Genomic DNA, 24,834 nt, shown 5'->3' on the forward strand with positions numbered 1-24,834 from the left:
ATGGAGAACTACTCCCTCCTCATGGGAGCAGCAGCGGTGATGAAGATGGCGGTGGAGATGGCAGCGGTGTCGATGGAGAAGCCTTCCGGGGGCACTTCCCCGCTCCGGCAGGGTGCCGGAACAGAGATCCTGTCCCCCAGATCTTGGCTTCGCGATGGCGGCGGCTCTGGAAGGTTTTCGTGGGTTTCGTCAATTGGTCTAGGGTTTTCTGATCCAGGGGCTTTTTATAGGCGGAGAGGCGGCGCAGGAAGGTCGAAGGGGGGCCCACACCCTAGGGGGGCGCGCCCCCCCCCTAGGCCGCGCCGGGGTGTGGTGTGGTGGCCCTGCCTCCCTTCTCTGGCGGTTCTCGTGTGTTCTGGATGCTTCCGGGTAAAATAGGAACCTGGGCGTTGATTTCGTCCGATTCCGAGAATATTTCGTTACTAGGATTTCTGAAACCAAAAACAGCAGAAAACAGGAACTGGCACTTCGGCATCTTGTTAATAGGTTAGTTCCAGAAAATGCACGAATATGACATAAAGTGTGCATAAAACATGTAGATAACATCAATAATGTGGCATGGAACATAAGAAATTATCGATACGTCGGAGACGTATCATGAGGAAGCCAACAAAGTTGAAAGAAATACAACAGCTAACTGGGCGAGTCGCAGCTTTGAGCAGATTCGCCGCGAGGTTGGGAGAAAAAGCGCTGCCGTTCTACGCTTTGATAAAACAAGGAGATAAATTCCAGTGGAACGAAGAAGCCGACAGAGCTTTCGAGGATTTGAAGCGCACAATTTCAACACCACCAATTTTGGTGGCGCCAAAAGAAAGGGAACCTCTCTTGCTGTATATCGCAGCCACAACCCAAGTAGTGAGCACGGTGCTACTTGTCGAAAGGGAAGAAGAAGGAAAACTCCACGGCGTGCAGAGGCCAGTATACTTCGTTAGCGAAGTTTTATCGCCCTCAAAACAAAGGTATCCTCAGTACCAAAAGATAGCATATGGAGTGTTCACGACAGCACGAAAATTGCGCCACTATTTTTTGGCACACCCGATCATAGTGGTCAATGAAGCTCCTTTGTCAAATATACTGAACAACCCAGAAGCTACGGGTCGTGTCTCCCTTTGGGGAATAGAACTTTCCCCTCGGGACATCACGTATGAAAAAAGAAAAGCAATCAAGTCGCAAGTTCTGCCGGACTTCATCGCAGAGTGGATGGAGTTGCAAAACACAGGACCCCCAGACTTATCGAGAACCTGGACCATGAACTTTGATGGGTCCAAGAGACTAGAAGGGGCTGGCAGAGTAGTACTCATATCACCCGAAGGCGACAAATTGAAGTATATCCTTCGGATGACGTTCCCTAACGCATCTAACAATGAAGCAGAATATGAGGCTCTCATACACGGGATGAAGATGGCGAAAGCATGTGCAACTCGACTAAAAATCTTTGGCGACTCACAGTTGGTGGCACAGCAAGTTATGAACCAATGTGACGCAGTCAATGATAGCATGATGGCATACAAGGAGGTATACAACGAGCTCGAGAAGTTGTTCGATGGATGCGAAGTAAATCATATTAGTAGATTGAGCAACGACAAAGCCGACGTTCTTGCAAACATCGGGTCGCAATGCCTTGCAGTCCCGCCAGGTGTATTCTGGGAAGAGATAACAGAGAGATCCACTAAGTCGACAAAATCAAAAAAGAAGGAGAAGAAACCCTCGGGGGCTACCAAGGAAAAGCAAGAGGACGAAGAAGAAGATCAGGACCTGGTCATGGTGATACAGATACCATGGATGCAGCCGTACATATCATACATCCTCAGGAAAGAAATACCCGACGATCCAAGCTTGAGGCAAGGCGAGTAATTCGACGCTCCAAAGCTTTCACGGTGGTTAAGGGAGAATTGTATAAGCGAAGTATTTCAGGCGTCTTGCAAAGGTGCGTCACACCCGAAGAAGGAAGAATAATTCTAAAGGATGTACACGAAGGAATATGTGGCCACCACGCAAGTAGTCGAGCTATCGCAGCCAAGGTCTTTCGGGCAGGATTCTACCGGTTGACAAAGCAATCGAGGACGCCAAAGACATAGTAAGAACTTGCGACGCGTGTCAAAGGTTTGCCGCAAAACCTCACTCTCCAGCAGCAGAGCTAGCACCAATACCATTGTCATGGCCCTTTGCTCAATGGGGACTTGATATGGTGGGCAAGTTACACAAATCCTGGCCAGGAGGAAAGGAGTACATGTTAGTAGCTGTCGACAAATTTACAAAGTGGATAGAAGCGAAGCCGATAAATTCACCAGACGGAGCATCCGCAGTAAAATTCGTAAAAGGCCTCGTCTTCAGATTTGGAGTGCCCCACAAAGATCGTCACAGCACAACGGCGATAACTTCACATCCCATGAATTCAAAGATTATTGCGAAGAGGTGGGTATCAAGCTGAACTTTGCGTCGCTTGCACATCCTCAAACCAATGGGCAAGTCGAGAAAGCCAATGGCATCATCTCGCAATGGCATCAAGAAGCGCTTGTTAGGACCACTCGGAAAAAGCTCGACATACCTGGCCGTAAGAACTACCAAGCGTGTTGTGGAGCATCCGAACAACACCAAACACAGAACGCAGAAACTCCGTTTTTCCCGGTTCATGGAGCAGAGGCAAGACTACCAATCGAGATAGAGCACAACTCTCCACGTGTCGCTGAATATGATGAAGAAACGTCGAGAAGAGCGCTAGAAGACGACGTCGACGCACTTGATGAAGCTCGAGATGAAGTATTATCTCGGGTAACCAAATATCAACAGGACTTGAAGAATTACCACAGTCGACGTTTGCGGCCAAGATCTTTTCAGGTGGGAGACCTAGTTCTTCGGCTCACGCAAAAAGTCATGAAAAACTCGAGTCACCATGGCTTGGCCCTTACATTGTCACGGAAGTGATCGGAGGAGGAGCATACAGGATAAAGGACAAGAAGACAGGGGTGGAGGAGCCAAACCCCTGGAACGTGGCGCAACTTAGGCGGTTCTACGCCTAGAGTCGAAATATAGCCCTTGTAAAACTTCAATGGACTGAAACGCCCGCGAGTTTTCAGACGCACTCTTTTCCTTTTTCGGGGCACCGAGTGGGGCCGGAGAAGGTTTTTAATGAGGCGGGCTCGCGGTGCTGCAATATAATAAAGATAGTGACAATATAACTTTTCTTCTTTATCGACATGATCAAAGTCTTTCAATATAGTTCATCGACAAAAGAAAAGCCTTGCCTTGGTATTCAAATACCTCGTGAGTCAATAAAAATACAAAATAGTACTCAATAAAAAGCTCGGGGGCTCATATTCGCCATAAATATATAAATGCCTTGGTTCAAAACCTCGCAAATATACAAATACAGTAAAGAGTCACCGAAACACTCGGGGGCTAGACAAACAGAGAAATATAATGATTGCTTTACAATATAATCATGGATTACAAAGAAGAAACATCTATAAGAGGAAAATAACTAGTCTTGATTCAATATGTCATCAAGAGTAACTCTGTTTTCTTCAGGAGCAGCACCAAGAAAATCGGCATAATGGCCATCGGCAAAAAAGTCGGCGTCCATCCGAAGAAGGTCCTCAATCATTTCTTCGGCTATAGGCGTAACCTTCGTGTTAATCCTGTCAACACCAACTCTCCGACGTTTTACCTTTTGATGAACTTTCGCGACAACTTGGGTAAGGTCAAGATTCGAGTGGTAGATCTGGAGCATGATAAGAGCAAATCTGGCGCCAGCTACCAGTTGAGCTTTGACAAAATCATGGATACTGCGAGCATCCTTGAACCTTTCCATCAATTCAGGAAGAGTTTTTGGTTGGACGTTCCGAGGAAACATGGAGTTGTAAACCATGGACAAGGTCTTGGTACAGAAGTCAAGGAAGTCGCGAGTTTGAGAAGTGCGATCTTGAAATCTGACAATTTGGCGGGTCCTCTCTGGGGTAGCCCAAAACAAAGAACCATGGTCCAGGGAAAGGTTAACAAGGAGGTTCGTCCTAGCATTTACCCTCTCTTCCTCGGCAGCAGCATCAGTAAAGGCACCTATCAAAACAACGAAGTGGAAACCTTTAAGAGACAATAGCATGAAGATGAAAGATATCAGAGGATGAAACAAGCATACCCGACATATCTGCACTGGCTTCATTCATTAATTCAAGCATGAAATTTTCTCGAGTAGTCGCCTTTTCAGCCTCGGAAGCAAGAATTTCCTTGGCAGCCACGGCCTCGCGAGCTTGCCGGAGAGCAATTTTTTCGGCTTCAGATGACTTACGAGATTGCTCCATCATTACAAGTGTTTGCTTCTTCGCATACCGAAGTTGCTGTCGAAGTTCATCCAGCTTCTTGCGACAAGGTATCGTCGACAGTGCAAGATCGCAAAAAGCTCTCCTCGCGCGAGAAGAAGAAGGCGAAACATTGGAAGGAGCGGAAGATGGAGTATAGTTATCAAATATCAACTGAAATTTAAACAAGACAACATCAAACAACAAGCAAAGATAGAAGTTTTCATTAATGTCTTGGAATAATTACAAGGGCATTACAGTGGAGCTAAGGAAGTACGTGTCGCCAAATGACTACTTTGGCGACAAGAGCAAAAGAAACAGAAAGAAAAACAGAGGCATGCAACTAGACCTCCGGCCTTGACGAGCTAGGAGTCGACGATGGCTTAATCCCGAGATAGGCCAAGATCTTCTTTGTGTTGGGCTTGGCCGCCTTAATCAGCGACTTCCACCTTGATTGCTCTATCTGCTCGGTGTCGCCAACTTTCATCCAGTCAATAGTCTGTCGACTATCGCAACCAACGCGATGTTGTTCTCAACGGCAACCTTCATATTTTCTTGGCGCATCTTCAGTCCAAGGTCTTCCTGTATTGAACATCTTGGCAAGGTTGAGGAAAGTCGCAGGCTCCTCTTTCTTCGGGAAGAAGTAGGGGAACAGTGCCGACGATCGTTGCGCAGCATTCGACACACCTTCACGAATCTCGGACCCATGAAGCTCCGTATAGGAAAGTGCGTCAAGGAGCGGGTCATCGACAGGATTCGTCGATCAAACTCCTGGTTTGTTTGGGCTATCAAGGAAACAAAGCATTAGTGAAAAGACAAGAAACAACAATTCTCATAAAATAGCAGGGATCAGCAAAATTATCGAAAGTGCGGCGACTACGAGTTTTCAGGCGCTTGAGGATTCCTTCTTCACGAGAAGCTTGCGCAGCTTTGTGCTCATTTAAGGCAGCTGTAGCATCCTCAAGTTTTTTCTGCAGTTCCTCGACGCCAGCAGCTTTCGCCTTGGCTTCATCAGCTTCGGCCTTGGCTTTGCTAGCAGCGAGTTCGGCTTTCTTGCGAGCTGCCTCACTTTGCTCAAGTTTTCGAGCAAGTGCGTCGGCGCGTTCGTTGGCCTCTGCAAGTTTCTCTGTCGAGATATAGAAAAGAGAGAGAAGAAAGATCAACAATCGCGACAAGCAACAGGAGTAAAAAATCAAGGAAAAACAGCAAGTATAAAAGTCGTTACCTTCGGCTCTATTAGCATATTCACGGTACCCAATAAATTGGGAACCGATGCGAAGAAGATCCTTGATCATAGGCTGTTCAAGGTGAACACAAAGAAGGGAAACATCGGCATGAAAAAGAGAAAAGGTGTGAAAAAAGCAAAATAAGGAAAATATAAATGTCGACAAGCTTACATCATCTAAGAGTAGAGTCGACGAATTGCCCAACTGAGGGGCAGGTTCAACAATCTTTTCAACCCTTGTCCTTTTTGGCGAAGGAGCAATGGGGCTTGATGGTGGAGTAGTGGTGACGACGTTTTGTTGAGGAGGCGAGGTTTCTTCTCCTTCAACTAGCGTGTCCGAGGCAGGTACAGTACGTGACGTGCTTGTCCGAGGAGCCACGTCAGTGATTGGTACTTCTTCCTCGTCATCACTGTTGATCAAAAAATCGGCAGCATAAAAAGCAAGACAAGATAAATATTTCGAGTACAAAAATAGGGAGAAATAAAGATGACTTACGAGCTGACGAGGGATTCAACATAAGGATCGTAAGCTGCCTTCGGATGAGAAGGAACAACTTTTTCAGCCTTAGAGGTGCCAGAATCCTCGGCATCAGTCCTTTTCCTTTTGTTCCTTGGAGAAACAGCAGGAGGAAGGGATTGCGTCGACTCACTGGCTTCAGACTCAACTTCTTTTTCATGAGAAGCCGCAGATTTGTGAGAACCCGCGACTTCACTTTCAGGAATAGAAGAACCTTGAGTATCTTCGGCAACGATGGCTGTTCTTCGACTTCTCCACCCTCCGGAAGAGGAGGAAGGGAAGTCATAGTAGGATGGTTCTGTAAAAAATAGTGACCAAAGGAAAATTAAAGAGATGACAATACAATGAGATGCAGAGAAAGTGCGGAACAAGATAAAAACTCGGGAAGAGAAAATACCTCGGGGAGTGGATTGGCGGAGCTGTACGGTTCCACGCGACAAGAGGAAGGAATTGGGTCTTTACCCAGGCGAGAAAGTCTTCGAATCAACTTCTCCAAGTCCTTGGTGGAAAGGTCACCGGAGATTCTGTTGGCGTCATTTTTACCAGAATACGTCCAAAGGGGATTTTTGCGAGCCTGAAGAGGCTGCACTCTAATCCTAAGAAAGTAGGCAGTGATTTGAACACCAGACAGCTCTTTGCCTCGAGTGTTTTGAAGCTGACGAATACGAGACATGAGTGCCTCTGTCGCCTTTTTCTCTTCCTCGGAAGCTTCGGCATCCCAGGAGCGGCGGCGCTGAATTCTGGCACTTCCGTCGAAAGGAATTATGTTGTGCTCAACGGAGTTGGCGCTCTCTTCGTGAATGTAGAGCCACTTTTTGCGCCATCCTTGGACAGAATCAGGAAATTTGACGTCGAAATAGTCGACATCAGTACGAACACAGATAACAACGCCACCTATGTTATAAGTGACGTTGTGGGAGCCATTGCGGCGGAGGCAGAAAATGCGTTTCCACAGAGCCCAATTGGGAGGGATTCCGAGGAAGCATTCGCAAAGTGTGATGAAAATAGAAATGTGAAGGATGGAATTGGGGGTCAACCGGGTGCAGTTGAATCCCGTAAACGAAAAGAAGGCAGCGGAGGAAATCGTGGATTGGGGTCGAAAGGCCGCGGATGAGGTGATCAACAAAACTAACCCGGTACTCCATTGGAGGCTTGGGGTAGCTTTCTTCGCTGGGAAAGCGGATGGCGTCCTCCTTCTTCATGAGGCCAAGCCTCTTCAGCATGTTGGTGTCTTGGTTGGAGATTTTGGATCTCTCCCACTCAGGATCCTCGGCGGCCATCTTGGACTCCGGAGTGCTGTGGCGAGTCAGACGCGCGCGCGGTGGCATCAACGGCAATGGGCAGAGCAATGCAGGTGAGTGCGGAAGATCAGAGAGAGTTGGGCGCAGGGGAAGTTTTGTGAAGAGGAACAGATGAGCGGCGCAAGCGAGGGGATGAACGGAGGTGGAAGAAAGGTTTATATAAGAATCGGGTGAAGCAGCGTGCCGTTGGATGAAGAAATCGTGTGGTGAGAATAGATCTTCTAGATACAAGGGCAAAAAGGTATTTTTACTGAGGTAGGCGTTACCGTACGTGCGCCAGAAAAGGCGGAGGACGTGTGTCCCCCACTTGCACGACGTGTCAACGTGGTGGAAGCAATGGACCCACAGGGCAGAAAAATCACGACTATTCAACAGGGATGAAGTAAATTTGATTAAGGGAAGCATGTCGACAAGAAAAATAAAAGAAGATTGGCGACAGAAAGAATTATTCAATACTTCGGGAGCCTTTGATCAAATACAAGTTTTTGCCCAAATGCTCGGGGGCTACTCCCATCGGGAGCGCTGTTCGCGCACCCGAGAGATAAAAAAATATAGCGACAAGGTGGACTAAAATGTTGAGCCTACAACCAAGCACAAGTTCTTGGTTGTAGCCTCAAGTTACTCCCATCGGGAACGCTGTTCGCGTGCCCGATGAAATTAACAAAGGAAAAATAGAAAAGCAAGAGAGTATATTTCGAGTTATAATTAACTCTACATATACTCCCATCGGGAGAGCAATATAAGTCATATTTGACTCGATAAAATGTGCCATTCCAACAGCCGAAAAAGCACTCGACAATATATTCTCAGAACGCCGAAGTTGCGATCAATTTCTGAATGCCGCAAATTTGCGAAGGTAAGACCCCAGATCCGTTCTGCTGGGCGTGGCATCGCCAAAGACTGCGCTCTGTTACTTTTATCCGTATCAACAGATACGAAGAAAAATCCTAACGGACGCGTTAGGTACCCGATAAATTTGACTGGGACTCGACAGAATGGTAAGACCTTAAGCGGCACCTGTCGAAGTTTACACCAGTATCCCGAGATCATGTCCAGGGACGTGATTTTGAAGTAGGTTTTTGCGGATTGCCACTAGAGCAGTTAACTAGTACCTGATCCGTCAGATGAACTAGCCCCAACTACCATTATCCCTGTACAATATAGAATTTTATGTGAAGAAGTATAAAAAAGTTAAAGCTTTCGAATAAAAATAAACAATGGAGATTTTCCCTGATTCTACGATTCAAGCAAAATCTCGGGGGCTACTGACATAGGCATCCCAAATGGGCCTGCCGAAGATGGTACCCGGGGTTTACTGGAGGCCCAATACCCGAAGAATAAGAAGATTCGGGAGCCCAAGATCTATTAAGGAAAGATAGAGTTGTAATAGGAAGTGTTATTTGTAATCTGGCGGGATGAGTTATAAACCGTTCCGGACTCTGTAAACTTGTATAGCACGAATCCCTCGGCTCCACCTCCTATATAAAGGGGGAGTCGAGGGACGACGAATCAATCGAATCATTGTCTGCAAACCCTAGTTTTCATAACCGTCGAGTACTTTTCGGCTGAAACCTTCGAGATCTACTTACCCTCTACTTCCAACTAAACCCTAGCCTACAATCCATAGGCATTGACAAGTTGATACCTTGTCACCCGAGTAGGAGCAGACGGACTATAGGAGTAGCCCCATCATTACAGAACATTAATCGTGCTTCCTACAATAAATAAGTGAAACATCCCAGGCTTGTGTTGTCTAATCAAATGGATGGCCATGTCAGTATTATGGTGAACAAATAAAACAAATACACACCAACCTTGTTCTTTTTGCAACGTACACCAACCTAGCAAGGCATCAACCTTCTCGCCATCAACTACGACTCCGTGGCTCCGTCCCACCAAAGTTGTCTCAACTTTGTAAAAAAAAAACGGTTTTGCTATGTCTCAGTCAACTGAGATTTTCTTAAGTCTAAGTCACTTACAAAAAAGTGCTTTGAGTTGCACTTTTCTGTTAAAAAAGTGCAATTGCACTTTTCTACCAGAAATGTGCAACTGGACCGAGTTGCACTTTTCTTTGAACTGCAAATTGCACTTTCTCGAGGTGACTGAGACTTAAGAAAATCTCAGTCAACTGAGACATAGGCACACCCAAAAAAAATACATCTATCCATCTAAATTTTAACAAAGGTGAGACACTTTTGGTGGGACCGAGGGAGTACAAAAAAACTTTACTACTCCATGCTAGTATCGGCCACTAATTCAAATTTCAACTGAAGGCGTGCTATTTTATGGTCCTGAAAATTGCCAAAAAAAAAAATACAACCCAAAAATGCAACAGATCCATGTTAAGGGGGTACACCCTACGCAATATACATTAAGAAACTTCGAAACTTCAGCGACCTTGTAAGAATGCCCATGACAGTGCAGTTTTGCCAAATTAGGAAGAGACGAAATATGAATTCAACTAAAGAAATCTAAACGAATCCTTAGACAATAGCATAGTTAACACGTTCAGAAAAAAATGATGACTCCAAAAGAACAACATTAGCTAGAAATACTCCATTTTAGTTTGAATTTGCAGTCACATACATATACTAGTAGTACTGCCAAAATACTATAATACTCCGAGCTGCATTCTAGCACTCCAACTAGCTAGCTAATAGTTCTGGAGTAGTAGTACTACTATACAAGTCCAAAATACATCCGAACGAACCCTACTTCGAACTAAACTACTCCCTCCGATCTTCGAGTAACTACATTGCAATATGACTAAACGAAGATTATTGTATAACCTTCTTGTTGATGCAAACGCAGATAGGCAACACACGCTGCCCTCCATTCTACTTCGCGTAACGGGGCGGCACCGCCAGGAAAGTGCGTGGCAGCTGGTATAGATGATGATGAAAGGCGTGAGCTGCTGCAACATGATCGAGCTAGGCGTCGGGGAGCTCGTCGGCTCGATTACCGCCATCAAGGTGTCCGTCGAGAGGTCACTGGTCCCAGCCGTCGCCGGCGCCGGCGGACCAATCACCAGCAGCTGCACCTTGTACATCGGAAACAAGCACGCGGCCGACCTGATGCACACACAGGACACAATGGTGGTCGGGCCGAGCGCGCCAATGGTGATGGCGAACACGCTACCGTCTTCTTCCCCACTGCCGATGAACTGGTGTCCCCGCGGTTGTACCGGAACACGAACTATGCACCAGGCGGGTATGCCATACTGGAACGTAAACACTGGGATGGAGTGGGATGCTTGGAGGTGTACCAGGAGCTCCCGCGGCGGGCCGGTGAAGCTGCAGCCGGTATTGATGGCCTCTGTGCAGCCGCACGGACCATGCGGGCACGCGATATAGTGCTTGTAGGACTCCGTGGAGGCGACCAAGCTCTGGCAACCGACGCACTTGACCATTGCCCTAGATCGATTCGACGGCGGCAATCTTGCCCCAGATCGATTCGACGGCGGCAACCTCGCCGGCTGCTCGCACTTCTTGCACGGGTTCGGCGCAAGCTCGCCGACGCAGCGCCGACAGCCCATATGACCGCCCTTGCACTGCACGGAACAACGTACGTGGCATCAGTTGTCATTGACATTTCTCACAGGTGAACCTAAGAATGAAATCGGAAGGGAGCGACCTTGGATATGGGGGGTTTGAAGGGCAGCAGGCAGAGGGGGCACAAGAAGAGGGCCTCCTCCATCTTCAGAGAAGAGTGATCGGGAAAACGAGAACGGGATGGGTTCTTTTTTTATACATGCCTTGGAGTGGAGTATGGATACTACTACTTATAGGAAGAACTTCCTTGCTAAGAAACGGCGTCAGCCGTACGCAACCATAGATGCACCAGCGGCTCTACAGTTTGTCAAAATAAAAGGACAGAGCTGAGTGACTTGAAGTCTCCAAATCTCATTGTGACTTGGTGCCATCATCTACCAACCATTTGAGATCCAACGTTCCAAACTATCTCTTATTTCGAACCTAAAAACAAAAATTATGAAAAAAATCCAGTAAAATGTAGATGCCTTGTTCTAAAATCTGTGAATATTTCATCCCACTCGGACGATTAGTTTGTGATTAAAGAGCTTTTTACGTATACGAGCACTAGTTTAAACTAAATACTCCCTCTGATTCATATTAATTGACTTCAATATGGATGTATCTAGAACTAAAATGTGTCTAGTACATCCATATTAGAGTCAATTAATATGAACCGGAGGGAGTATATATTTGCTCACAAACCTTTGGTTCAAATCGAATGAAACTTCACCAAAATATAAATCGAAATATGCACGATTAACTGGAAGTTCTTGAAATATTTCTGAGCAATTATAATAATTATTTAGTTTAAATTCTAAGTCGATCGCATACATTGGATCTGAGATGGATGGTGGATGGTGGCACCAAGTCACTGTGAGACTTGGAAGTATCAAGTCAGTGAAGCTCTATCCCAAAATAAAAGCTTCGTGAAGGGGGATTTGGTTCAAAAAAGAAGACAAAGGCTGCTAGCTTGTCGAACAATACCCATATAGTCAAATGTACTCCCTCTGATTCAAATGAATTGACTCAACTTTGTCTAGATATATGGATGTATCAAGTCACTGAAGCTAAAATAAAAGCTTCATGAAGGGGGAAGTTTGGTTCGAAAAAAAATACAGTGCCAAGCAGCTGTCAAATAGTACCATAACGTCAAATGTACTCTCTCCGATTCAAACGAAATGACTCAACTTTGTATTTTGCATGTTAAAGGTTTTTCGTAAAACTTGGCTAATCTTAACATAGTTTGCCTTTCTAAAAAAAGATATAAGCCCTAAGGCTCCTTTGATTCATAGGATGGGAAAACCATAGAAATATGAAAAACATAGGATTGAGATTTAATGGCTAGTTGAATCATATAGGAAGATGAGTTGTGTTTGATTGTGCCAAAGGAAATTTTCCATGAGGTATGACCTAATGTTTTATTCTTATAGGATTTGCACTGCAAGATTCCTATAGGATATGTTCCTATGAATCAAACAACTAGTGTGGGGAAAATTCACATGTGATCTAAATCCTACATAATTCCTATACAAATCCTATATATGAATTTTAGTTGTTAGGTCACTTAAAATGACTTCACTTGAAGGGTTACATTTTTGTTTTTTCTGAATTAGTAGTGATGCCTAACCATATATATACCTAAACCAAGAGAATCAGCATAAACTTATGTATATTAATAGTAAGCGCATATATGAATGTTTTTTATCTACAAACCCAGGGTCATATATATGTACATAGAAACATGCATATATGCTAGTTTTTGTACCTTGGTGTGTTCCTCTTTTGGGCTATCTCTTTTTTGTTCACCGGTTCACAACCAACGCCCTAGATTAATTTGGCACTTAGAAAATAACATTTTGTTTTTGGCGCACTAACACAAATAGTAGTAGCACGGTCAACACTGTAGAGAAGTACAAAATAAATGTGTGTGGGTAATAATAAAATCCTTAATATGCCTTGAAAACCCACACGTACGCTCTTTCTAGGACAGAGGCAGTATGAGGTAATGCACCCACGCGCTGTCATCTGCCCGTTCGTGCTATGTCTCCCAAATCTTGAAATATCGTCAGTTATCCATTTCACGTCCACACTTCTCCCTCTCTCCACGGACTAGGAAAAAACCCTCTCTTCACTTCCCCTTCCCATTCCACCGATGGAGAGCCCAACCGACGCCGTCAACGCAGCGAAAGCGAAAGCCGCGCGGCTGGCCTTAGCCGCAGAGGAGGCGTCCAGAGCCGCGACCGCAGCACGCATGGCCGCAACGGCGGCGATCATTGCCACAGCGGATGCCAAAGACGAAGCGGAGGCCATTGCCGAAGGTCGGGCCATCGGTCGCTCATCGGCATCTGATGCTGTTGGTAGATGGGTCCACTCTCTTGGGAAGCATCCCCTAGATGACGAGGACGAGGTTGAACTCATCTTTGAACCGCCGCCGCCGACCTTCGACGAGAATATCGTCGATGAGGGGGAGGAAGTATGTTCCGATTCACCTCTCTCCCTTATTCAACATAGCCCTGTATCGATTTGCGCTATGGTCTCTCCCTCTTTTTTTTGCGCTATAGCATTTTGAATTAGCGTCAGAATCTTTTTAGATTCATATTCAGTATTAGTTGCAACTGCTACATATTTGCTTCACATCCGATTCACCTCTCTCCCTTATTCAACATAGCCCTGTATCGATTTGCTCTATGGTCTCTCCCTCTTTTTTTTGCGCTATAGGGTTTTGAATTAGCGTCAGAATCTTTTTAGATTCATATTCATTATTAGTTGCAACTGCTACATATTTGCTTCACCTGTTTATTTGGCATGTATCAGGTTGCTACTGATGAGGTTGACAGCGATGTCGAGTCGCGTCATAGGAAGGCCAGGGCCACTCTCAACAAGCTTAAGGCGGGGAAGTTCGACAAGTATTGGAGTGAACCCTGGACTGGTGCCAGGAATAGCTGCCCCTTCTGCACAAAGAGCATAAAGGTTGACTTTCGAAGCGTCTGCCCGCATGCCGAAGCCGGTGGGTCCGGCTGTCTCAAAGTTGGGGAAACTGTTAACCGATCCGGCTTCATAGCCAACCACATGGCCTATGGGCTATTCCTAAGGAAGAAATTGAACCAAGCTATCGAGACCGGTCGTGTGCCTCCTCCCAAGCCCAAGCCACCAAAGATTAAAGGTATGGGCAGCAAGAAGCAGAAGAAGCGGGACCGGGAGGAGGCGACAGGAAGAAGATGGTAAATATACTCCGTAACAGTTGTGCATGTTTGTCTATCCTACTGCTTCAAAAGCAGCATCTTTTGTTGAACTCTGTTTATGTTTGCTGCTCAGCAGCGTTTGTGGTGAACCTATTAGCTTAATTAGGGGTTGTTGAACTATGTCTGTGTTGAACCTTGCTTAATTAGGTTGTGTTGAACTCTGTTTGTGTTGGCGTGGGAAGGGGGGCATGATGCTACCCTGAATTTGCGGGACCCCCAAAAAACTTGCAAATACGAGTGATGCATCCAAAAGGAACAAACTTTTACATGGTAGACCCCAGTCTGAAAGCAAGAAATGCGATCGGGTCCTTAACAGCCACCGCCCGGATTGATCGGGTATTTTGCCTGCCTACCGCATGTGACTTGTGCTCACTGAAGTTTGGGACCTCACGCATGGGCACCACACGTAAGTGACAGACCTGTTGGTGTAAAAACTCGGGTGATTATTATACTGCATTAGTACAAAGTTTCCTATGGATTCAAGGGTTGGAAAGCCAAGTTAACTCATTTTCATGACTAAGAAGGAGCCAGGCTTACTTTTTCATTTTCATGTTTTAACTTGTTTAAATCTTGGTCAAACAAAGGATTTGACCAGGATTCAAATGGGCATAAAAATTCAAAAAAGAAATCAAAAAAAAAAACCAAAGCACATAAGCTTCTTATGTCATATAGTAAGCATTACAGTTGATCAACGAGTCTAGACATATTCAAACCAGAAAAATCATGTATATACCCCCTAACCCTAAACTCTGTCTTATGAAGTCAAGCATGAAGAAAAGTGGTTTTGGGTTTCAAACATTGGAAATTGAAAAAACTCCCAAAAGCTTCATTTTGGAGTGACTAAGAAGAATCCAGGCTTACATTTTCATTTTCATGTTTTAAACTGGTTTAAATCTTGGTCAAACCTAGGATTTGACCAAGATTCAAATGGACATAACAAATTCAAAAAAATCAAAACCAAACACATAGTCTTTTGATGTCATATAGTAAGCATTCAAGTTGATAAACAAAGTCTAGACATATTTAAACAAGAAAAATCATGTATATACTTGGCCCCTAACCCTAAACTCTGTCTTATGAAGTCAAGCATTAAGAGAAGTGGTTTTGGGTTTCAAACATGGAAATTTAAAAAACCTCCCAAAAGCTTCATTTTGGAGTGACTAAGAAGAATCCAGGCTTACTTTTCATTTTCATGTTTTAAACTGGTTTAAATCTTGGTCAAACCTAGGATTTGACCAAGATTCAAATGGGCATAACAAATTCAAAAAAAACCAAACACATAGTCTTTTGATGTCACATAATAAGCATTCAAGTTGATAAACAAGGTCTAGACATATTCAAACCAGAAAAATCATGTATCTACCCCCTACCCCTAAACTTTGTCTTATGAAGTAAAGCACGGAGAGATATCATTTTGGGTTTCGAACATGGAAAATTAAAAAAACCTCCCAAAAGCTTCATTTTGGAGTGAATAATAAGAAGGATCCAAACTTACTTTTCATTTTCATGTTTTAAACTTGTTTAAATATTGGTCAAACCTGCTAGGATTTGACTGATACGCGTTCAACACGCGTCCGTTGGGAACCCCAAGAGGAAGGTGTGATGCGTACAGCGGCAAGTTTCCCTCAGTATGAAACCAAGGTTATCGAACCAGTAGGAGCCAAGAAGCACGTTGAAGGTTGATGGCGGCGGGATGTAGTGCGGCGCAACACCAGGGATTCCGGCGCCAACGTGGAACCTGCACAACACAACCAAAGTACTTTGCCCCAACGAAACAGTGAGGTTGTCAATCTCACCGGCTTGCTGTAACAAAGGATTAACCGTATTGTGTGGAAGATGATTGTTTGCAGAAAACAAGAGAACAAAGATTGCAAGAGATTGTATTTCAAGTAAAGAGAATTGGACCGGGGTCCACAGTTCACTAGAGGTGTCTCTCCCATAAGATAAACAAGATGTTGGGTGAACAAATTACGCTTGGGCAATTGACAAATAAAGAGGGCATGACCATGCACATACATATCATGATGAGTATAGTGAGATTTAATTGGGCATTACGACAAAGTACATAGACCGCCATCCAACTGCATCTATGCCTAAAAAGTCCACCTTCAGGTTATCATCCGAACCCCCTCCAGTATTAAGTTGCAAAGCAACAGACAATTGCATTAAGTATGGTGCGTAATGTAATCAACAACTACATCCTTAGACATAGCATCAATGTTTTATCCCTAGTGGCAATAGCACAACACAACCTTAGAACTTTCTCACATCGTCCCTGTGTGTCAATGCGTGCATGAACCCACTATCGAGCATAAATACTCCCTCTTGGAGTTACAAGCATCTACTTGGCCAGAGCATCTACTAGTAACGGAGAGCATGCAAGATCATAAACAACACATAGATATAACTTTGATAATCAACATAACAAGTATTCTCTATTCATCGGATCCCAACAAACGCAACATATAGAATTACAGATAGATGATCTTGATCATGTTAGGCAGCTCACAAGATCCGACAATGATAGCACAATGGGGAGAAGACAACCATCTAGCTACTGCTATGGACCCATAGTCCAGGGGTAGACTACTCACACATCACTCCGGAGGCGACCATGGCGGCGTAGAGTCCTCCGGGAGATGATTCCCCTCTCCGGCAGGGTGCCGGAGGCGATCTCCTGGATCCCCCGAGATGGGATCGGCCTTGGCGGCGTCTCTGGAAGGTTTTCCGTATCGTGGCTCTCGGTACTGGGGGTTTCGCGACGGAGGCTATTTGTAGGCGGAAGGGCAGGTCAAGAGGCGGCACGGGGGCCCCACACCACAGGGCCGCGCGGCCAAGGGGGGGCCGCGCCGCCCTAGGGTGTGGCCCCCTCGTGGCCCCTCTTCGTCTCCTCTTCGGACTTCTGGAAGCTTCGTGGCAAAATAGGACCCTGGGCGTTGATTTCGTCCAATTCCGGGAATATTTCGTTACTAGGATTTCTGAAACCAAAAACAGCAGAAAACAAAGAATCGGCACTTCGGCATCTTGTTAATAGGTTAGTTCCGTAAAATGCACGAATATGACATAAAGTGTGCATAAAACATGTAGATAACATCAATAATGTGGCATGGAACATAAGAAATTATCGATACGTCGGAGACGTATCAGCATCCCTGCTTAGTTCTCGTCGTCCCGAGCAGGTAAAACGATAACACAGATAATTTCTGGAGTGACATGCCATCATAACCTTGATCATACTATTTGTAAAGCATATGTAGTGAATGCAGCGATCAAAACAATGTATATGACATGAGTAAACAAGTGAATCATAAAGCAAAGACTTTTCATGAATAGCACTTCAAGACAAGCATCAATAAGTCTTGCATAAGAGTTAACTCATAAAGCAATAATTCATAGTAAAAGCATTGAAGCAACACAAAGGAAGATGAAGTTTCAGCGGTTGCTTTCAACTTATAACATGTATATCTCATGGATATTGTCAACATAGAGTAATATAATAAGTGCAATAAGCAAATATGTAGGAATCAATGCACAGTTCACACAAGTGTTTGCTTCTTGAGGTGGAGAGAAATAGGTGAACTGACTCAACATTGAAAGTAAAAGAATTGTCCTCCATAGAGGAAAAGCATCGATTGCTATATTTGTGCTAGAGCTTTGATTTTGAAAACATGAAACAATTTTGTAAACGGTAGTAATAAAGCATATGTATCATGTAAATTATATCTTATAAGTTGCAAGCCTCATGCATAGTGTACTAATAGTGCCCGCACCTTGTCCTAAATAGCTTGGACTACCGGATCATCACAATGCACATGTTTTAACCAAGTGTCACAAAGGGGTACCTCTATGCCGCCTGTACAAAGGTCTAAGGAGAAAGCTCGCATTTGGATTTCTCGCTATTGATTATTCTCAACTTAGACATCCATACCGGGACAACATAGACAACAGATAATGGACTCCTCTTTTATGCATAAGCATGTAACAACAATTAATAATTTTCTCATTTGAGATTGAGGATATATGTCCAAAACTGAAACTTCCACCATGGATCATGGCTTTAGTTAGCGGCCCAATGTTCTTCTCTAACAATATGCATGCTTAACCATAAGGTGGTAGATCTCTCTTACTTCAGACAAGACGGACATGCATAGCAACTCACATGAAATTCAACAAAGAGTAGTTGATGGCGTCCCCAGTAAACATGGTTATCGCACAACAAGCAACTTAATAAGACATAAAGTGCATAATTACATATTCAATACCACAATAGTTTTTAAGCTATTTGTCCCATGAGCTATATATTGCAAAGGTGAATGATGGAATTTTAAAGGTAGCACTCAAGCAATTTACTTTGGAATGGCGGAAAATACCATGTAGTAGGTAGGTATGGTGGACACAAATGGCATAGTGGTTGGCTCAAGTATTTTGGATGCATGAGAAGTAATCCCTCTCGATACAAGGTTTAGGCTAGCAAGGCTTATTTGAAACAAACACAAGGATGAACTGGTGCAGCAAAACTCACATAAAAGACATATTGAAAACATTATAAGACTCTACACCGTCTTCCTTGTTGTTCAAACTCAATACTAGAAATTATCTAGACCTTAGAGAGACCAAATATGCAAACCAAATTTTAGCATGCTCTATGTATTTCTTCATTAATGGGTGCAAAGCATATGATGCAAGAGCTTAATCATGAGCACAACAATTGCCAAGTATCACATTACCCAAGACATTAATAGCAATTACTACATGTATCATTTTCCAATTCCAACCATATAACAATTTAACGAAGGAGAAACTTCGCCATGAATACTATGAGTAGAAACTAAGGACATACTTGTCCATATGCTACAGCGGAGCGTGTCTCTCTCCCATAAAGTGAATGCTAGGATCCATTTTATTCAAACAAAACAAAAACAAAAAAAAAACCGACGCTCCAAGCAAAGCACATAAGATGTGATGGAATAAAAATATAGTTTCAGGGGAGGAACCTGATAATGTTGTCGATGAAGAAGGGGATGCCTTGGGCATCCCCAAGCTTAGACGCTTGAGTCTTCTTAGAATATGCAGGGGTGAACCACCGGGGATCCCCAAGCTTAGAGCTTTCACTCTCCTTGATCATGTTGCATCATACTCCTCTCTTGATCCTTGAAAACTTCCTCCACACCAAACTCGAAACAACTCATTAGAGGGTTAGTGCACAATAAAAATTAACATATTCAGAGGTGACACAATCATTCTTAACACTTCTGGACATTGCATAAAGCTACTGGACATTAATGGATCAAAGAAATTCATCCAACATAGCAAAAGAGGCAATGCGAAATAAAAGGCAGAATCTGTCAAAACAGAACAGTTCGTATTGACGAATTTTAAAATGGCACCAGACTTGCTCAAATGAAAATGCCCAAATTGAATGAAAGTTGCGTACATATCTGAGGATCACTCACGTAAATTGGCATAATTTTCTGAGTTACCTACAGGGGAAAACAGCCCAGATTCGTGACAGCAAAGAAATCTGTTTCTACGCAGTAATCCAAATCTAGTATGAACTTTTCTATCAACGGCTTAACTTGGCACAATAAAACACAAAACTAAGATAAGGAGAGGTTGCTACAGTAGTAAACAACTTCCAAGACACAAAATAAAAACAAAGTACTGTAGGTAAAAACCATGGGTTGTCTCCCATAAGCGCTTTTCTTTAACGCCTTTCAGCTAGGCGCAGAAAGTGTGTATCAAGTATTATCAAGAGACGAAGTGTCAACATCATAATTTGTTCTAATAATAGAATCAAAAGGTAACTTCATTCTCTTTCTAGGGAAGTGTTCCATACCTTTCTTGAGAGGAAATTAATATTTTATATTACCTTCCTTCATATCAATGATAGCACCAACAGTTCAAAGAAAAGGTCTTCCCAATATAATGGGACAAGATGCATTGCATTCAATATCCAAGACAACAAAATCAACGGGGACAAGGTTATTGTTAACGGTAATGCGAACATTATCAACTTTCCCCAAAGGTTTCTTTGTAGAATGATCAGCAAGATTAACATCCAAATAACAATTTTTCAGCGGTGGCAAGTCAAGCATATTATAAATTTTCTTAGGCATAACAGAAATACTTGCACCAAGATCACATAAAGCATTACAATCAAAATCTTTAACCTTCATTTTAATGATGGGCTCCCAACCATCCTCTAGCTTTCTAGGAATAGAGGCTTCGCGCTCTAGTTTCTCTTCTCTAGCTTTTATGAGAGCATTTGTAATATGATGTGTGAAAGCCAAATTTATAGCACTAGCATTAGGACTTTTAGCAAGTTTTTGCAAGAACTTTATAACTTCAGAGATGTAGCAATCATCAAAATTCAAACCATTATAATCTAAAGCAATGGGATCATCATCCCCAATGTTGGAAAAAATTTCAGCAGTTTTATCACAGGCAGTTTCAGCAGTTTTAGCAGTTTCAGGCAGTTTCTCGCGCTTTGCATTAGAAGTGGAAACATTGCTAACACCAATTCTTTTATTAGTATTAGTAGGAGGTGCAGCAACATGTGTAGCATTAGCATTACAAGTGGTGGTAATAGTCCAAACTTTAGCTACATTCTTCTCTTTAGCTAGTTTTTCATTTTCTTCTCTATCCCACCTAGCACGCAGTTCAGCCATTAATCTTATATTCTCATTAATTCTAACTTGGATGGCATTTGCTGTAGTAACAATTTTATTATGATGATTCTCATTAGGCATAACTTTTGATTTCAAAAGATCAATATCAGCAGTAAGACTATCGACTTTAGAAGCAAGTATATCAATTTTCCCAAGCTTTTCTTCAACAGATTTGTTAAAAGCAGTTTGTGTACTAATAAATTCTTTAGGCATGGCTTCAAGTCCAGGGGGTGAATTCCTATTATTGTTGAAAGAATTCCCATAAGAATTACCATAGCCGTTGCCATTATTATAAGGATATGGCCTATAGTTGTTACTAGAATTGTTCCGGTAAGCATTGTTGTTGAAATTATTATTTTTAATGAAGTTCACATCAACATGTTCTTCTTGTGCAACCAATGAAGCTAATGGAACATTATTAGGATCAATATTAGTCCTATCATTCACAAGCATAGACATAATAGCATCAATCTTATCACTCAAGGAAGAGGTTTCTTCGACAGAATTTACCTTCTTACCTTGTGGAGCTCTTTCCGTGTGCCATTCAGAGTAGTTGATCATCATATTATCAAGAAGCTTTGTTGCTTCACCAAGAGTGATGGACATAAAGGTACCTCCAGCAGCTGAATCCAATAAATTCCGTGAAGAAAAATTTAGTCCTGCATAGAAGGTTTGGATGATCATCCAAGTAGTCAGTCCATGGGTTGGGCAATTTTTAACCAAAGATTTCATTCTTTCCCAAGCTTGAGCAACATGTTCAGTATCTAATTGTTTAAAATTCATTATGCTACTCCTCAAAGATATAATTTTAGCAGGGGGATAATATCTACCAATAAAAGCATCCTTGCATTTAGTCCATGAATCAATACTATTCTTAGGCAGAGATAGCAACCAATCTTTAGCTCTTCCTCTTAATGAGAAAGGGAACAATTTTAATTTTATAATGTCACCATCTACATCCTTATACTTTTGCATTTCACATAATTCAACAAAATTATTAAGATGGGCAGCAGCATCATCAGAACTAACATCAGAAAATTGCTCTCGCATAACAAGATTCAGTAAAGCAGGTTTAATTTCAAAGAATTCTGCTGTAGTAGCGGGTGGAGCAATAGGTGTGCATAAGAAATCATTATTATTTGTGGTTGTGAAGTCACACAACTTAGTATTTTCAGGGTTGGCCATTTTAGCAACAGTAAATAAAGCAAACTAGATAAAGTAAATGCAAGTAACTAATTTTTTTGTGTTTTTGATATAGCAAACAAGATAGCAAATAAAGTAAAACTAGCAACTAATTTTTTTGTATTTTGATTTAGTGCAGCAAACAAAGTAGTAAATAAAACTAAGCAAGACAAAAACAAAGTAAAGAGATTGAGAAGTGGAGACTCCCCTTGCAGCGTGTCTTGATCTCCCCGGCAACGGCGCCAGAAAAAGCTGTTTGATACGCGTTCAACACGCGTCCGTTGGGAACCCCAAGAGGAAGGTGTGATGCGTACAGCGGCAAGTTTCCCTCAGAAAGAAACCAAGGTTATCGAACCAGTAGGAGCCAAGAAGCATGTTGAAGGTTGATGGCGGCGGGATGTAGTGCGGCGCAACACCAGGGATTCCGGCGCCAACGTGGAACCTGCACAACACAACCAAAGTACTTTGCCCCAACGAAACAGTGAGGTTTTCAATCTCACCGGCTTGCTGTAACAAAGGATTAACCGTATTGTGTGGAAGATGATTGTTTGCAGAAAACAGTAGAACAGTATTGCAGTAGATTGTATTTCAGTAAAGAGAATTGGACCGGGGTCCACAGTTCACTAGAGGTGTCTCTCCCATAAGATAAACAGCATGTTGGGTGAACAAATTACAGTTGGGCAATTGACAAATAAAGAGGGCATGACCATGCACATACATATTATGATGAGTATAGTGAGATTTAATTGGGCATTACGACAAAGTACATAGACCGCCATCCAACTGCATCTATGCCTAAAAAGTCCACCTTCAGGTTATCATCCGAACCCCCTCCAGTATTAAGTTGCAAAGCAACAGACAATTGCATTAAGTATGGTGCGTAATGTAATCAACAACTACATCCTTAGACATAGCATCAATGTTTTATCCCTAGTGGCAATAACACAACACAACCTTAGAACTTTCTGTCACTGTCCCAGGTGTCAATGCAGGCATGAACCCACTATCGAGCATAAATACTCCCTCTTGGAGTTACAAGCATCTACTTGGCCAGAGCATCTACTAGTAACGGAGAGCATGCAAGATCATAAACAACACATAGATATAACTTTGATAATCAACATAACAAGTATTCTCTATTCATCGGATCCCAACAAACGCAACATATAGAATTACAGATAGATGATCTTGATCATGTTAGGCAGCTCACAAGATCCGACAATGATAGCACAATGGGGAGAAGACAACCATCTAGCTACTGCTATGGACCCATAGTCCAGGGGTAGACTACTCACACATCACTCTGGAGGCGACCATGGCGGCGTAGAGTCCTCCGGGAGATGATTCCCCTCTCCGGCAGGGTGCCGGAGGCGATCTCCTGGATCCCCCGAGATGGGATCGGCCTTGGCGGCGTCTCTGGAAGGTTTTCCGTATCGTGGCTCTCTTGCTCGGGGTTTCGCGACGGAGGCTATTTGTAGGCGGAAGGGCAGGTCAAGAGGCGGCACGGGGGCCCCACACCACAGGCCGCGCGGCCAAGGGGGCCGCGCCGCCCTAGGGTGTGGCCCCTCGTGGCCCCTCTTCGTCTCCTCTTCGGACTTCGGAAGCTTCGTGGCAAAATAGGACCCTGGGCGTTGATTTCGTCCAATTCCGAGAATATTTCGTTACTAGGATTTCTGAAACCAAAAACAGCAGAAACAAAGAATCGGCACTTCGGCATCTTGTTAATAGGTTAGTTCCAGAAAATGCACGAATATGACATAAAGTGTGCATAAAACATGTAGATAACATCAATAATGTGGCATGGAACATAAGAAATTATCGATACGTCGGAGACGTATCATTGACCAAGATTCAAATGGGCATAACAATTCAAAAAAAAAAAAATTAAACCGAAAACCACTTCTCTTCGTGCTTGACTTCATTCGACAGAGTTTAGGGTTTGGGGTATATACATGATTTTTAATGTTTAAATATGTCTAGACTCCGTTGATCAACATGAATGCTTACTATAACTTAAGAAGCTTATGTGCTTTGGTTTTTCATTTTTTGAATTCTTTATTGAATTTTTATGCCCATTTGAATCTTGGTCAATTGACCAAGAATTAAACAAGTCAGTAACATGAAAATGAAAAAGTAAGCATGGATCCTTCTTATTCACTCAAAAAATGAAGCTTTTGGGAGGGTTTTTGAATTTTCCATGTTTGAAACCCAAAACCATTCCTCTTGTATGCTTGACTTCATATATATGACAGAGTTTAGCCTTAGGGGGTATATACATGATTTTTCTAGTTTGAATATGTCTATACCTTGTTTATCAACTTGAATGCTTACTATAAACCAAAAATTCATGTATCTACCCCTAACCCTAAACTATGCATGAAGAGAAGTGGTTTTGGGTTTCAAACCTCGATATTTCAAAAAACCTCCCAAAAGCTTCATTTTGGAGTGAATAAGAAGGATCAAGGCTTAATTTTTCATGTTTTAATCTTGTTTAAATCTTGGTCAAACCTAGGATTTGACCAAGATTCAAATGGGCATAATTTAAAAAAATGAAAAATCAAGGCACATAGTCTTCTTATGTCATATAGTAAGCATTCAATTAAGTTGATAAACAAGCTCTAGACATATTCAAACCAGAAAAATCATGATGTATCTACCCCCTATATATCCCTAAACCCTGACTTATGAAGTCAAGCATGAAGAGAAGTGGTTTTTGGTTTCAATCATGGAAATTTCAAAAACCCTCCCAAGAGCTTCATTTTGGAGTGACTAATTAAGAAGCATACATGATTACCTTTTCATATTCATGTTTTAAACTTGTTCAAATCTAGGTCAACAAACCTAGGATTTGACGAAGAATCAAATGGGTAT

The sequence above is a fragment of the Lolium perenne genome, chromosome 7, assembly GCF_019359855.2.
Source record: "Lolium perenne isolate Kyuss_39 chromosome 7, Kyuss_2.0, whole genome shotgun sequence".
In the NCBI taxonomy this organism is placed as follows: domain Eukaryota; kingdom Viridiplantae; phylum Streptophyta; class Magnoliopsida; order Poales; family Poaceae; genus Lolium; species Lolium perenne.